This window comes from Phyllobates terribilis, unplaced genomic scaffold, assembly GCF_046119375.1.
Source record: "Phyllobates terribilis strain yellow unplaced genomic scaffold, ASM4611937v1 Scaffold_2__4_contigs__length_985480577, whole genome shotgun sequence".
Classification (NCBI taxonomy): Eukaryota; Metazoa; Chordata; class Amphibia; order Anura; family Dendrobatidae; genus Phyllobates; species Phyllobates terribilis.
In genome coordinates, this window is record NW_027362762.1 from 30,560,040 (window position 1) to 30,576,425 (window position 16,386).

A 16,386-nucleotide genomic window follows, 5' to 3' on the forward strand; every position below is an offset into this window, starting at 1 on the left:
GAGGATGTATGGATGTTAAGAGCAAATTCAGCAAGTGACAAAAACTCAGACCACCCCTCTTGATTGTCTGCCACAAAGCAACGCAAGAACTGCTCAACATCCTGGTTCTTTCTTTCTGTCTGGCCATTAGACTCAGGATGATATCCGGATGAAAACGACAAATGAACTCCCAACCTGTCACAAAAGACATGTCAAAAACGAGCCACGAACTGAGGTCCCCTATCAGAAACAATGTCAGTAGGAACGCCATGTAGTCTGACAATTTCCTTGACAAAGGCCTTAGCGAGTGTCTTAGCGCAAGGCAGTTTGATGAAGGGAACCAAGTGACACATCTTGCTAAAACGGTCCACGACCATCCAGATGACCGTGAAACCTTCAGAGGGGGGAAGGTCAGTAATAAAGTCCATAGCCAGATGTGTCCAAGGTGCACTAGGAACCTCCAGAGGGCAAAGCAACCCCGCAGCAGGAGCATGCGAAGACTTAGATCTAGCACACACAGTACATTGACGCACCCACTTAATGACTTCCTTCTGCCATCCAGGCCACCAAAAACTGCGACCCACAAGTCTCTTGGTCTCAGAAATTCCTGGATGACCTGCCAACCGAGACTCATGACACTCAACAAACAAATCTCTCTTAAAGGTCCTAGGCACAAACAACCTCCCATGGGGCGTGTTAGATGGGGCATTCTCCTGAGCTTTAAGAATCTCATCCTCTAAAACAGAGTCCAAAGCAGCAATCACAACACCTTCTTGTAAAATGCTCTCCTCCTCCTCCTCAGCACCGACCATGGGAGAAAAGCTGCGAGACAAAGCATCCGCTTTAACATTCTTGGTACCCGGGATGTAAGTAACGGAAAAATTAAACCGCGAGAAAAAAAGTGCCCACCTAGCCTGACGGGCATTCAAGGGCTTGGCAGCATCAAGATAGATCAGATTTTTATGATCAGTGAAAACCTGAATGGGAAATTCAGCACCCTCCAAGAGATGACGCCAGTGTTCAAATGCGAGTTTAATCGCCAGCAATTCCCGATTACCAATATCGTAATTAAGTTCAGTCTCAGAAAATTTCTTTGAAAAAAAGGCACAGGGATGTACTCCATCCTTGCTTTCCTGAGACAACACCGCACCGACCCCCACCGAAGAAGCATCAACCTCAACCAAAAACGGCTTAGTCACATCAAGCTGCATAAGGATGGGGGCAGAGTTGAACCTCTCCTTTAGAAACACAAAAGCTTCAATGGCCTCAGAAGTCCACTGAACCGCATTAGAACCTTTCCTGGTGAGATCGGTCAGCGGTTTGACAATAATAGAAAAAATTTTTATGAATTTTCTGTAATAATTGGCGAAATCCAAAAACCTCTGTATCGATTTCAAACCAATAGGCCTAGGCCATTCCTGAACCGCCTGAACCTTCACAGGGTCCATCTCAAAGCCCTCGCTGGAGATAATGTAGCCCAAAAAACGAATTCTCTGTACAGCGAACTCACATTTCTCCAGCTTAGCAAAAAGCGAATTGTCCATCAATAACTGTAATACCTCACGTACGCTCCGCCAATGAGACTCCAGGTCAGGCGAATAAATCAAAATGTCATCCAAATACACAACCACATTTTTGCCGATCAAATGTCTAAGGATGTCATTAATAAGATTCTGAAAAAATGCTGGAGCATTGGTAAGACCAAAAGGCATCACCAGATTCTCAAAATGACCCACAGGAGTGTTAAAAGCAGTCTTCCATTCATCACCCTCCTTCATGCGCAACAAATTGTATGCCCCCCGGAGATCAATTTTAGAGAACCACTTGGCCCCCACTAACTGGTTAAACAAATCAGGAATCAATGGCAGTGGGTAAGGATTGCGTACAGTAATTTTATTAATCTCACGAAAGTCCAGACAAGGACGTAAACCGCCATCTTTTTTTTTAACAAAAAAAAATCCAACAGCCACAGGAGACTTGGAAGGCCTAATGTGACCGGCAGCCAAGCTTGTCTGTATGTATTCCTCCAAAGCCTTTCTTTCAGGAATAGTAAGATTAAATAAACGACTTTTAGGAAGAGTCGCTCCAGGGACAAATTCAATGGTACAATCATAGTCTCTATGGGGAGGCAAAATTTGTGACTCCTCCTCAGAAAAAACTCTCCAAAAATCCGGAATAGGTACAGGTAATTCCCCTTTTTCCACCGCAGCAATACATCCGTTACAACACTTGTCATAACATTTAGGGCTCCCGGACTTAATTTCATTGGTAGACCAATCCAGTACAGGATTATGCAATTTTAACCAGGGTAACCCCAATATTACTGGAGAAGGCAAATTATTCAATACTACCAAATCCAAATTCTCTTGATGAACACCATTAATAGTGAGGGGAAACTCACAGACCTTGTGAGTAACACTCTTCAAGGGAGAGCCATCAACAGAAACCACAGCAATAGGGGATGACAAAGGTTTAGGTTTTAATGTAAGTTTTTCCAAGAATCCCCCATCAATCACATTCAGAGTAGAACCACAATCCACAAATACCCGAAATTCAATTAATTCTTCCTGAGTAGTGGTAGTAGCAGATAGGAATACTCCCTTAGTATTTAAACAGGCTATACGTGCATAACTGACAATTTTTTTTTCTTTGTTCATACGAAGCACACAGTTCTTAATAAAATGACCAGAATTTCCGCAATAGAAGCACAAACCTTCAGAAAGCCTGCGGTCTTTTTCCTGAGAGCGGGGTGTCATCGCCCCAATCTCCATCGGCTCTCCTTTGTCAGCACAGACCCTCTCAAGACTCGGAGCTGACATAGCAGAGGATTTGCTCTCATTAACCCTTGCACACAGTCTCCTGTCCACCCGTATAGCTAATTGCATAGCCTCCTGCAAGTTTCCAGGTGTGGGATAAGCAATCAGCAAATCTTTAACCCTTTCACCTAGCCTCGCAAGAAACAAACTTTTCAAAGCTGAATCGTTCCACCCCACCTGGGCAGACCACCGACGGAAGTGAGAACAATATTTTTCCACATTACCTGATCCCTGCCTCAAACGTCTCAATTCAGACTCAGCAGATGAGACACGATCAGGATCATCGTACAACAAACCCAAAGCAGAAAAAAAACTATCCACTGATCTAAAGCACGGATCACTAGATTGGAGAGAAAAAGCCCATCCCTGAGGATCCTTGCGCAAAAGTGACATTATGAACCCTATGCGCTGTGATTCATTACCAGAGGATCCGGGTCTCAAACGGAAATACAATAAAATAGATCAGGCAGACGTACCTTTGGCTCCACAAAATGTGCTCCAGAACAGCTACTCACGTGTTGTTGGAGCTCGGCCACCTCCAGAGAGAGTCCCTGCAAGCGTTGAGCCAAATCTTGAACCGAGACCATGATGGAAAATGGAGGTCTTTCCTTAGAGAAATTTTTTGGGCTGGACTTACGATCTGCTACAAGCACTAAGGAAAGACAGGAGATCTGTCCCTACAATAGAACTAAACTGGATCTCTACGATGTAACGGGGAACCTGATCCTGCGATCAGACCCGCTAAAGTCCTCGGCTAGTCTGTACGAAGACCTATAGATGCAAGGGAGGGATCCCTACAAGAACTAGGGACTGGGATAAAGTTGGACACCTCCTAGCAGAAATTGTAGCAGTACAGACAAACACACAACATAGAACATAGAGGTCAGAAGACCTAGCAAAACTAACAGAGAAAGGTAACAGAGTACCAAGCTAGCTCAAGAGTAGAAAATACAATGAAGTCCAGCAAGGCCAGGAGGGTGGAGCCGGATTAAATAGGCAAAAATGGTCATGTGACCAGCAACTAGAAAAAACCTAACAGGAGAGTTCTAACAGGCACATCACATATCAACCTGTTAACTGGCATGGACAAAGACCTCTGTATCGATGCAAGTCAATAACATGAGGGGTGTGAACGGCGGACGTGAGCACACAGCTTCCGTGCTTTCTGAAGCAGCTCATCCAGGCCGGGATAGTGGCGGAGAAATCGCTGTACCACCAGGTTGAGAAAGTGAGCCATGCAAGGCACGTGTATGTTTGCCTCGGCCTAGGGATGCTAACAAGTATGTACCGTTATCACACACGCCTTTCCTTGACTCTATGTTCAGTGGAGACAGCCATTGCTCTAACTGAGCCTGGAGAGCTGTCCACAACTCTTCACCTGTATGACTGCGATCTCCAAGGCATATTAATTTGATGACTGCCTGATTACGGTGAGTCCTGACTGCGCAGTACGGAGGTGGTGTGTATTCGCTCTGCGCCCTTGGAACGCATGTCTCGTTAAGGCAGAGGTTGAGTGCGCAGGTGGAGGCCCTAGAGGAGGTGGAAGAGGCAGAAGCAGTGGAGGAAGTGCGAAATGCACAGGTTTGTTCTGCAAGTCTTGGGGATTGTAAGATTTGTGGAGCAGCACCTTCCCCGCCTGCCCCCACAGCCACCAGAGTCACCCATTGTCCAGTTAGAGATATGTAACACCATTGGTCATGCTTACTCATCCAGGTGTCTGTGGTGAAATGCACCTTGGCAGACACAGATTTAGTCAAGGATCATGTGATGTTCTCTGCGACATGCTGGTGTAGCGCAGGCACAGCTTTCTTAGAGAAGTAATGGCAACTGGGCAACTAGTACTGGGGGACTGCGACGGCCATCAGATTTCGGAAACCATCTGTATCTACCAGGCAGAAAGGCAGCAGGAGTGAAATGATGTGGTAGAGGAGTGACATGATGTGATAGAGGAGTGACATGATGTGGTAGAGGAGTGACATGATGTGGTAGAGGAGTGACATGATGTGATAGAGGAGTGACATGATGTGGTAGAGGAGCGACATGATGTGATAGAGGAGTGACATGATGTGGTAGAGGAGTGACATGATGTGATAGAGGAGTGACATGATGTGGTAGAGGAGTGACATGATGTGGTAGAGGAGTGACATGATGTGGTAGAGGAGTGACAGGGTGTGATAGAGGAGTGACAGGGTGTGATAGAGGAGTGACATGATGTGATAGAGGAGTGACATGATGTGGTAGAGGAGTGACAGGGTGTGATAGAGGAGGGACATGATGTGGTACAGGAGTGACAGGGTGTGATAGAGGAGTGACATGATGTGGTACAGGAATGACAGGGTGTGATAGACGAATGACATGATGTGGTAGAGGAGTGACAGGGTGTGATAGAGGAGTGACATGATGTGGTAGAGGAGTGACATGATGTGGTAGAGGAGTGACAGGGTGTGACAGAGGAGTGACATGATGTGGTAGAGGAGTGACATGATGTGATAGAGGAGTGACAGGGTGTGATAGAGGAGTGACATGATGTGATAGAAGAGTGACAGGATGTGGTAGAGGAGTGACAGGGTGTGATAGAGGAGTGACATGATGTGGTAGAGGAGTGACAGGGTGTGATAGAGGAGTGACAGGATGTGGTATAGGAGTGACATGATGTGATAGAGGAGTGACATGATGTGGTAGAGGAGTGACAGGGTGTGGTAGAGGAGTGACCGGGTGTGATAGAGGAGTGACATGATGTGGTAGAGGAGTGACAGAGTGTGATAGAGGAGTGACATGATGTGATATAAGAGTGACAGGATGTGGTAGAGGAGTGACAGGATGTGGTAGAGGAGTGACATGATGTGATAGAAGAGTGACAGGATGTGGTAGAGGAGTGACAGGATGTGGTAGAGGAGTGACAGGGTGTGATAGAGGAGTGACAGGGTGTGATAGATGAGTGACAGGATGTGATAGAGGAGTGACATGATGTGATAGAAGAGTGACAGGATGTGGTAGAGGAGTGACAGGATGTGGTAGAGGAGTGACAGGGTGTGGTAGAGGAGGGACATGATGTGATAGAAGAGTGACAGGATGTGGTAGAGGAGTGACATGATGTGGTAGAAGAGTGACAGGATGAGATAGAGGAGTGACAGGGTGTGATAGAGGAGTGAAAGGGTGTGATAGAGGAGTGACATTGTAGTGCCGGCGTCCCTGCCCTCTGCTAGGCAGGGACGCTGTTCCCCTCACCGCTCTGCTCCGTGCCCGGCGTCCCTCTCCCGCTCTGCTGGCAGCGCGCGCTCCTTCCCGGCCACTGTGCTTAGGGAGCGCGCGCTCTCCCTCCCTCTTAAAGGGGCCGCGCGCGCCGTCCTAAGGAGTCCCCGGCCAATGGCCGGAGGACTTTACCATATATAAGGCACCTCCTCCAAAATGGAGGTGCCCGAGCAATGTTGTTGCACTGTTCTACTCTGCTTCAGCCCTCAGGTCCCGTTGCCAGTTACCTGCCAGTTACCTGCCTGATTCCTGCCAGAGTCCTGCCAGTTTGCTGTCTGTTTCCTGCCTGTTATTCCTGCTACCTGCTTGCCAGCCTGAGGTCCGACGGTCTGCCTTACAACTCCGGTCAGTCTGTCTAAGGACCAACTTGCCCGCTCACCTGGGAGCGCACATCAGCTACCTGCCTGCCTGCCAGAGGTCCGACGGTCTGCCTTACAACTCCAGTCAGTCTGTCTAAGGACCAACTTGCCCGCTCACCTGGGAGCGCTTCTCCGCTACCTGCCTGCTTGCCTGCCCGGAGGCTCCGCCGTCACGTGCTGTGACCACCAGCTATTCCAGAGACTCTTGCCCGCTCACCTGGGAGCGCTTCTCCGCTACCTGCCTGCTTGCCTGCCCGGAGGCTCCGCCGTCACGTGCTGTGACCACCAGCCATTCCAGAGACTCTTGCCCGCTCACCTGGGAGCGCTTCTCCGCTACCTGCCTGCTTGCCTGCCCGGAGGCTCCGCCGTCACGTGCTGTGACCACCAGCTATTCCAGAGACTCTTGCCCGCTCACCTGGGAGCGCTTCTCCGCTACCTGCCTGCTTGCCTACCTGGAGGTTCAGCCATCACAGGTCGTACCTACCCTTTACCTAGAGACTGCCCCGGTCACTTGCCGTGACCTCCAGCCCGTTCACCCAGAGACTGCCCCGGTCACTTGCCGTGACCTCCAGCCCGTTCACCCAGAGACTGTCCTGGTCACTTGCCGTGATCCCCAGCCCGTTCTTCCAGAGACTGTCCCGGTCACCTGCTGTGACTGCCTGCCTGGTCGCCACCCGCTCCCTTACAAGGACCGCCCCCTTGTATAGTAGCTCAGAGGTTCCGCCTCCCAGACCCGTTACAGTTTGCTCGGGCCCTGGAACCCGGTGGCACCCAAGCTCCCTCGCTCTCGGACCTGTGTCATGAACTGTCCCGTCAAAGGTCCCAACAGGAGTCCATCCTGGGTCACCTGCGGAATGTCAATACTCGCCTGGACACTCTGACTGCTCCACCAACAACCTCCGCCAGTGCCATGTCTCACAATCCGGCAGCTCCGCTGTCCACTAACACCATGATATCCTACCCCGGACCTCGGCTTTCTGCACCTCCTCGCTTCGGAGGCGACTCAGCCCAGGCTCGGGGCTTCATAAATCAGTGCACCCTGCACTTTGAACTATTGTCCCACCAGTTTAACTCCGACCGAGCCAAAATTGCATTCATCATGTCCCATCTCACCGGGGAGGCCCTGGCCTGGCTAAATCCTCTATGGGAGAGAGGAGACCCCCTGGTGTCCAACTTGCCTGCTTTTCTCACGGCTTTCCGGAAAGTCTTCGACGAACCCGGACGGAAGACCTCATCCGCATCATCGTTGCTACGCCTCCGTCAGGAAAGTCTCACCGTGGGCCAATATGCCATACGGTTCCGTACCCTTGCCTCGGAGCTGGCCTGGGATAACGACGCTCTGGTTTCCGTCTTCTGGGAGGGTCTGTCCGGCCGTATTAAAGATGAACTTGCCGGTCGGGACATTCCTACCACTCTCGATGACTTAATAACTCTTGCCACCCGGATTGACCTACGGTTCCAGGAGCGTGCCAGAGAGGTCACCCGTGAGAGGAGGCTACCACGTCTAGCTCCTACTTTTCAGAAACCCGTCACTCCTTCTGTCTCTAACCAGGTACACCCTCCTGAGCCTATGCAGGTCGACTAGACCAAGATGGTCAAGACCCGTCAGGACTTACGCCGTGCCGAGGGGACCTGCTTCTACTGTGGCAGTAAGGAGCACCGGATCCGTGCCTGCCCGGAGAGGTCGGGAAACGCCTGTGTCTAGGTTCGCTCAGAGAGGTCCACCTAGACAAGAATAAATCCTCTCCATCCCTGCTGTTGTCAGTTTCAATCGTCTACGGGGAGAACCGTTATTTCGAACTAGCCCAACTGGACTCTGGAGCAGCCGGGAATCTTATTTCACAGTCCCTGGTAGAGAAATACCGCATCCCCACCAAATCTCTGGCTGTACCCTTGTCTGTTGCTGCCGTGGATGGGGGGCTCTTACCACGCCCCATCCAACTCATCACCGAATCCATTACTCTGCAGGTGGGAATGCTGCATTCTGAAAGTATCTCCTTCCATGTTCTGCCTGGACTCTCTCACGCCCTCTTGCTAGGCCTACCTTGGCTCCAGAGACATGCACCCGTTCTTGACTGGCAGACCGGAGAAGTCCTTCGCTGGGGACAGGGCTGCCATAAGACCTGTCTGGTTCCCGTTCATCCCGTCCGTCCTTCTCCTACCCCAGCTAATCTACCTGGACTTCCGATTCCTTATTGGTCTTATGCTGATGTCTTTAATAAAAAGGAGGCAGAGACACTACCCCCTCATAGACCATACGACTGCCCTATCGACCTGTTACCTGGTACTTCTCCTCCCCGTGGGCGTATTTATCCATTATCCGCTGCTGAGACCCGGTCGATGTCCGAATATATTGAGGAGAATCTGGCCAGGGGATTCATCCGGAAATCTACCTCCCCGGCGGGAGCAGGCTTCTTTTTCGTCAAAAAGAAGGACGGCTCTCTCCGTCCCTGCATAGACTATAGAGGCCTTAACCAGATCACGGTGAAGAATAAGTACCCCCTTCCGCTCATTCCGGAGTTATTTGATCGTCTGAGGGGGGCTAGAATCTTCACCATACTGGACCTCCGTGGGGCGTACAACCTGGTTCGTATCCGTCAGGGGGATGAATGGAAGACGGCATTCAACACCCGGGACGGCCACTATGAATATCTGGTAATGCCCTTTGGCCTCTGTAACGCTCCTGCCGTCTTTCAAGAGTTGGTCAATGACATCTTCCGGGACCTTCTCTACTCCTGCGTAGTGGTGTACCTGGACGACATCTTGGTCTTCTCTCCGGATCTCCAGACTCACCGGAGGGATGTTCGTCAGATCCTGCTCAGGCTCAGGCAGAACCATCTCTACGCTAAATATGAGAAGTGCCTCTTTGAGCAGACCTCGCTTCCGTTTCTGGGCTACATTATCTCTCAGACCGGCCTACAAATGGATCCTGAGAAACTGTCTGCCATCGAGAAATGGCCCCGACCAGAGGGGTTGAAGGCTATTCAACGGTTCCTGGGCTTCGCCAACTATTACCGCCTCTTCATCCCGCACTTCTCTTCCCGGACTGCCCCAATTTCCGCGCTCACCCGTAAGGGTACTAATCCCAAAGAGTGGCCGCCCGAAGCAGAGGAGGCCTTTCTTTCCCTAAAACAGGCCTTCTCTTCCGCCCCGGTGCTGCATCGCCCGGACGGCAACAAGCAGTTCTTCCTGGAAGTTGACGCCTCCTCCTCTGGAGCCGGAGCGGTACTTACTCAAAAATCATCTTCCGGGAGAATGGTAACTTGTGGCTTCTTCTCCAAACTCTTCTCCTCTTCTGAGCGCAACTATTCCATAGGAGACCGAGAGTTATTGGCCATCAAGCTGGCGTTGGAGGAGTGGCGTTACCTACTCGAGGGGGCTCTTCATCCGGTAATAAATTACACTGACCACAAGAACTTGGCTTACCTCCAGCATGTCCAGAGACTTAACCCGCGCCAAGCCCGGTGGTCCTTGTTTTTTGCTCGCTTTGATTTTGTTCTTCATTTTCGCCCGGCTGACAAAAACGTCAAAGCAGACGCCTTGTCCCGATCCTTTCTGGTTTCCGATCTCGAGGAAGAACCTAAACATATCATCGATCCCGCCAGAGTAATGCAGGTGGCTCCCGTGAGTCTAAATCGTCTCCCTCCCGGTAAGACGTTTGTTTCAGTACCTGATCGGGAGAAGATCCTACACTGGGGCCATTCGTCTAAACTAGCTGGCCACGCCGGTCAGAAAAAGACCCTCCAGCTTATTGCCCGGCACTATTGGTGGCCTACCCTGCTCAAGGACATAATAGACTTTGTTTCTGCCTGTGTGTCCTGCGCCCGCAACAAAGTCCCGAGACATCTGCCAGCCGGATGCCTCCTTCCGCTTCCTGTACCTGCTGCCCCCTGGCAGCATATAGCAATGGACTTTATAACTGATCTCCCCGTCTCTGCCGGTTGTACGGTCATTTGGGTGGTCGCTGACCGCTTTTCCAAGATGGCTCACTTTATTCCTCTGCCAGGCCTTCCGTCTGCACCCGAGCTGGCTAAAGACTTTATCCGCCACATCTTCCGTCTTCATGGCCTGCCCCTCCACATCGTGTCGGATCATGGGGTACAGTTCACCTCACGTTTCTGGAGAGCCACTTGTAAACTACTAGACGTCACCCTGGACTTCTCTTCCGCTTACCACCCACAGTCCAATGGTCAAGTGGAGCGGATCAATCAGAACCTGACCAGTTACCTCCGGCACTTCGTTAATGCCCACCATTCTGACTGGGTGGATCTCCTACCATGGGCCGAGTTCTCTTATAATAATCACGAGAGCGAATCCTCCTCCAAATCCCCGTTTTTTGTAGTCTTTGGTCAGCATCCTCGGATTCCTTTTCCTGTCTCCACCTCTGTGGACAACCCGGCTGCGGAATCTCTCGTTAGCAAATTTTCCTCCATATGGGAGAGTACCCGGTCCGCACTCCTTCTGTCATCCGAGCGTATGAAAAGACACGCTGACAAAAAACGCCTGGATCCTCCACAATTTCGTCCAGGAGATAAAGTCTGGCTCTCATCTAAATATGTTCAACTCAAGATACCTTCTTACAAGTTAGGGCCTCGGTTCATCGGTCCTCTGGAGGTCATCAGTCAGATCAACCCGGTGGCCTATAAATTGAAACTCCCGGCCAACTTACGGATCCCTAACTCCTTCCATGTATCTCTCCTCAAACCTGTGGTACTTAACTCTTTTTCCAAGTCTACAGGTACGCCTCCTGCTCCGGTTTCTGCTGAGGACGAGTTTGAGGTAGAGAACATTCTTGCCACCAAAAGGGTAAGAGGAAAGACCTTTTTTCTGGTAGATTGGAAGGGGTTTGGTCCTGAGGAGAGAACGTGGGAGCCCCGGGAGAACATCCATACCCCTCTCATCCTAGCTAAATTTCTATCTGGCCTAAAAAAGGGGGGGCCTAAAGGGGGGGGTACTGTAGTGCCGGCGTCCCTGCCCTCTGCTAGGCAGGGACGCTGTTCCCCTCACCGCTCTGCTCCGTGCCCGGCGTCCCTCTCCCGCTCTGCTGTCAGCGCGCGCTCCTTCCCGGCCACTGTGCTTAGGGCGCGCGCGCGCGCTCTCCCTCCCTCTTAAAGGGGCCACGCGCGCCGTCCTAAGGAGTCCCCGGCCAATGGCCGGAGGACTTTACCATATATAAGGCACCTCCTCCAAAATGGAGGTGCCCGAGCAATGTTGTTGCACTGTTCTACTCTGCTTCAGCCCTCAGGTCCCGTTGCCAGTTACCTGCCAGTTACCTGCCTGATTCCTGCCAGAGTCCTGCCAGTTTGCTGTCTGTTTCCTGCCTGTTATTCCTGCTACCTGCTTGCCAGCCTGAGGTCCGACGGTCTGCCTTACAACTCCGGTCAGTCTGTCTAAGGACCAACTTGCCCGCTCACCTGGGAGCGCACATCAGCTACCTGCCTGCCTGCCAGAGGTCCGACGGTCTGCCTTACAACTCCAGTCAGTCTGTCTAAGGACCAACTTGCCCGCTCACCTGGGAGCGCTTCTCCGCTACCTGCCTGCTTGCCTGCCCGGAGGCTCCGCCGTCACGTGCTGTGACCACCAGCTATTCCAGAGACTCTTGCCCGCTCACCTGGGAGCGCTTCTCCGCTACCTGCCTGCTTGCCTGCCCGGAGGCTCCGCCGTCACGTGCTGTGACCACCAGCCATTCCAGAGACTCTTGCCCGCTCACCTGGGAGCGCTTCTCCGCTACCTGCCTGCTTGCCTGCCCGGAGGCTCCGCCGTCACGTGCTGTGACCACCAGCTATTCCAGAGACTCTTGCCCGCTCACCTGGGAGCGCTTCTCCGCTACCTGCCTGCTTGCCTACCTGGAGGTTCAGCCATCACAGGTCGTACCTACCCTTTACCTAGAGACTGCCCCGGTCACTTGCCGTGACCTCCAGCCCGTTCACCCAGAGACTGCCCCGGTCACTTGCCGTGACCTCCAGCCCGTTCACCCAGAGACTGTCCCGGTCACTTGCCGTGATCCCCAGCCCGTTCTTCCAGAGACTGTCCCGGTCACCTGCTGTGACTGCCTGCCTGGTCGCCACCCGCTCCCTTACAAGGACCGCCCCCTTGTATAGTAGCTCAGAGGTTCCGCCTCCCAGACCCATTACAGACATGATGTGGTAGAGGAGTGACATGATGTGGTAGAGGAGTGACATGATGTGGTAGAGGAGTGACAGGGTGTGATAGAGGAGTGACAGGGTGTGATAGAGGAGTGACATGATGTAATAGAGGAGTGACATGATGTGGTAGAGGAGTGACAGGGTGTGATAGAGGAGGGACATGATGTGGTACAGGAGTGACAGGGTGTGATAGAGGAGTGACATGATGTGGTACAGGAATGACAGGGTGTGATAGAGGAGTGACATGATGTGGTAGAGGAGTGACAGAGTGTGATAGAGGAGTGACATGATGTGATAGAAGAGTGACAGGATGGGGTAGAGGAGTGACAGGATGTGGTAGAGGAGTGACAGGGTGTGATAGAGAAGTGACAGGGTGTGATAGAGGAGTGACAGGATGTGATAGAGGAGTGACATGATGTGATAGAAGAGTGACAGGATGTGGTAGAGGAGTGACAGGATGTGGTAGAGGAGTGACAGGGTGTGGTAGAGGAGGGACATGATGTGATAGAAGAGTGACAGGATGTGGTAGAGGAGTGACAGGGTGTGATAGAGGAGTGACATGATGTGATAGAGGAGTGACATGATGTGATAGAAGAGTGACAGGATGTGGTAGAGGAGTGACAGGATGTGGTAGAGGAGTGACAGGGTGTGGTAGAGGAGGGACATGATGTGATAGAAGAGTGACAGGATATGGTAGAGGAGTGACATGATGTGATAGAAGAGTGACAGTATGTGGTAGAGGAGTGACAGGGTGTGATAGAGGAGTGACATGATGTGGTAGAGGAGTGACAGGGTGTGATAGAGAAGTGACATGATGTGGTAGAGGAGTGACAGGGTGTGATAGAGGAGTGACATGATGTGGTAGAGGAGTGACATGATGTGATAGAGGAGTGACATAATGTGGTAGAGGAGTGACATGATGTGGTAGAGGAATGACAGGGTGTGATAAAGGAGTGACATGATGTGGTAGAGGGGTGACAGGGTGTGATAGAGGAGTGACAGGATGTGGTATAGGAGTGACATGATGTGATAGAAGAGTGACATAATGTGGTAGAGGAGTGACAAGGTGTGGTAGAGGAGTGACAGGGTGTGATAGAGGAGTGACATGATGTGGTAGAGGAGTGACAGGATGTGGTAGAGGAGTGACAGGATGTGGTATAGGAGTGACATGATGTGATAGAAGAGTGACATAATGTGGTAGAGGAGTGACAAGGTGTGGTAGAGGAGTGACAGGGTGTGATAGAGGAGTGACAGGGTGTGATAGAGGTGTGACAGGATGTGATAGAAGAGTGACAGGGTGTGATAGAGGAGTGACATGATGTGGTAGAGGAGTGACAGGGTGTGATAGAGGAGTGACAGGATGTGGTATAGGAGTGACATGATGTGATAGAAGAGTGACATAATGTGGTAGAGGAGTGACAAGGTGTGGTAGAGGAGTGACAGGGTGTGATAGAGGAGTGACATGATGTGGTAGAGGAGTGACAGGATGTGGTAGAGGAGTGACAGGGTATGAGAGGAGTGACAGGGTGTGATAGAGGAGTGACAGGGTGTGATAGAGGTGTGACAGGATGTGATAGAAGAGTGACAGGGTGTGATAGAGGAGTGACATGATGTGGTAGAGGAGTGACAGGGTGTGATAGAGGAGTGACAGGGTGTGATAGAGGAGTGACATGATGTGATAGAAGAGTGACATGATGTGGTAGAGGAGTGACAGGGTGTGGTAGAGGAGTGACCGGGTGTGATAGAGGAGTGACATGATGTGGTAGAGGAGTGACAGAGTGTGATAGAGGAGTGACATGATGTGATAGAAGAGTGACAGGATGTAGTAGAGGAGTGACAGGATGTGGTAGAGGAGTGACAGGGTGTGATAGAGGAGTGACAGGGTGTGATAGACGAGTGACAGGATGTGATAGAGGAGTGACATGATGTGATAGAAGAGTGACAGTATGTGGTAGAGGAGTGACAGGATGTGGTAGAGGAGTGACAGGATGTGGTAGAGGAGTGACATGATGTCGTAGAAGAGTGACAGGATGAGATAGAGGAGTGACAGGGTGTGATAGAGGAGTGAAAGGGTGTGATAGAGGAGTGACATGATGTGGTAGAGGAGTGACATGATGTGGTAGAGGAGTGACATGATGTGGTAGAGGAGTGACAGGGTGTGATAGAGGAGTGACAGGGTGTGATAGAGGAGTGACATGATGTGGTAGAGGAGTGACAGGGTGTGATAGAGGAGTGACAGGGTGTGATAGAGGAGTGACATGATGTGATAGAGGAGTGACATGATGTGGTAGAGGAGTGACAGGGTGTGATAGAGGAGGGACATGATGTGGTACAGGAGTGACAGGGTGTGATAGAGGAGTGACATGATGTGGTACAGGAATGACAGGGTGTGATAGAGGAGTGACATGATGTGGTAGAGGAGGGACAGAGTGTGATAGAGGAGTGACATGATGTGATAGAAGAGTGACAGGATGTGGTAGAGGAGTGACAGGATGTGGTAGAGGAGTGACAGGGTGTGGTAGAGGAGGGACATGATGTGATAGAAGAGTGACAGGATGTGGTAGAGGAGTGACAGGGTGTGATAGAGGAGTGACATGATGTGGTATAGGAGTGACATGATGTGATAGAAGAGTGACAGCATGTGGTAGAGGAGTGACAGGGTGTGATAGAGGAGTGACAGGGTGTGATAGAGGAGTGACATGATGTGATAGAAGAGTGACAGGATGTGGTAGAGGAGTGACATGATGTGATAGAAGAGTGACATGATGTGGTAGAGGAGTGACAGGGTGTGATAGAGGAGTGACATGATGTGGTAGAGGAGTGACAGGGTGTGATAGAGGAGTGACATTATGTGGTAGAGGAGTGACAGGGTGTGATAGAGGAGTGACATGATGTGCTAGAGGAGTGACATGATGTGATAGAGGAGTGACATAATGTGGTAGAGGAGTGACATGATGTGGTAGAGGAGTGACAGGGTGTGATAAAGGAGTGACATGATGTGGTAGAGGAGTGACAGGGTGTGATAGAGGAGTGACAGGATGTGGTATAGGAGTGACATGATGTGATAGAAGAGTGACATAATGTGGTAGAGGAGTGACAAGGTGTGGTAGAGGAGTGACAGGGTGTGGTAGAGGAGTGACATGATGTGGTAGAGGAGTGACAGGATGTGGTAGAGGAGTGACAGGGTATGAGAGGAGTGACAAGGTGTGATAGAGGAGTGACAGGGTGTGATAGAGGTGTGACAGGATGTGGTATAGGAGTGACATGATGTGATAGAAGAGTGACAGGATGTGGTAGAGGAGTGAGAGGATGTGGTAGAGGAGGGACATGATGTGATAGAAGAGTGACAGGATGTGGTAGAGGAGTGACAGGGTGTGATAGAGGAGTGACAGGGTGTGATAGAGGAGTGACATGATGTGATAGAAGAGTGACAGCATGTGGTAGAGGAGTGACAGGGTGTGATAGAGGAGTGACAGGGTGTGATAGAGGAGTGACATGATGTGATAGAAGAGTGACAGGATGTGGTAGAGGAGTGACATGATGTGATAGAAGAGTGACATGATGTGGTAGAGGAGTGACAGGGTGTGACAGAGGAGTGACATGATGTGGTAGAGGAGTGACAGGGTGTGATAGAGGAGTGACATTATGTGGTAGAGGAGTGACAGGGTGTGATAGAGGAGTGACATGATGTGCTAGAGGAGTGACATGATGTGATAGAGGAGTGACATAATGTGGTAGAGGAGTGACATGATGTGGTAGAGGAGTGACAGGGTGTGATAGAGGAGTGACAGGATGTGGTATAGGAGTGACATGATGTGATAGAAGAGTGACATA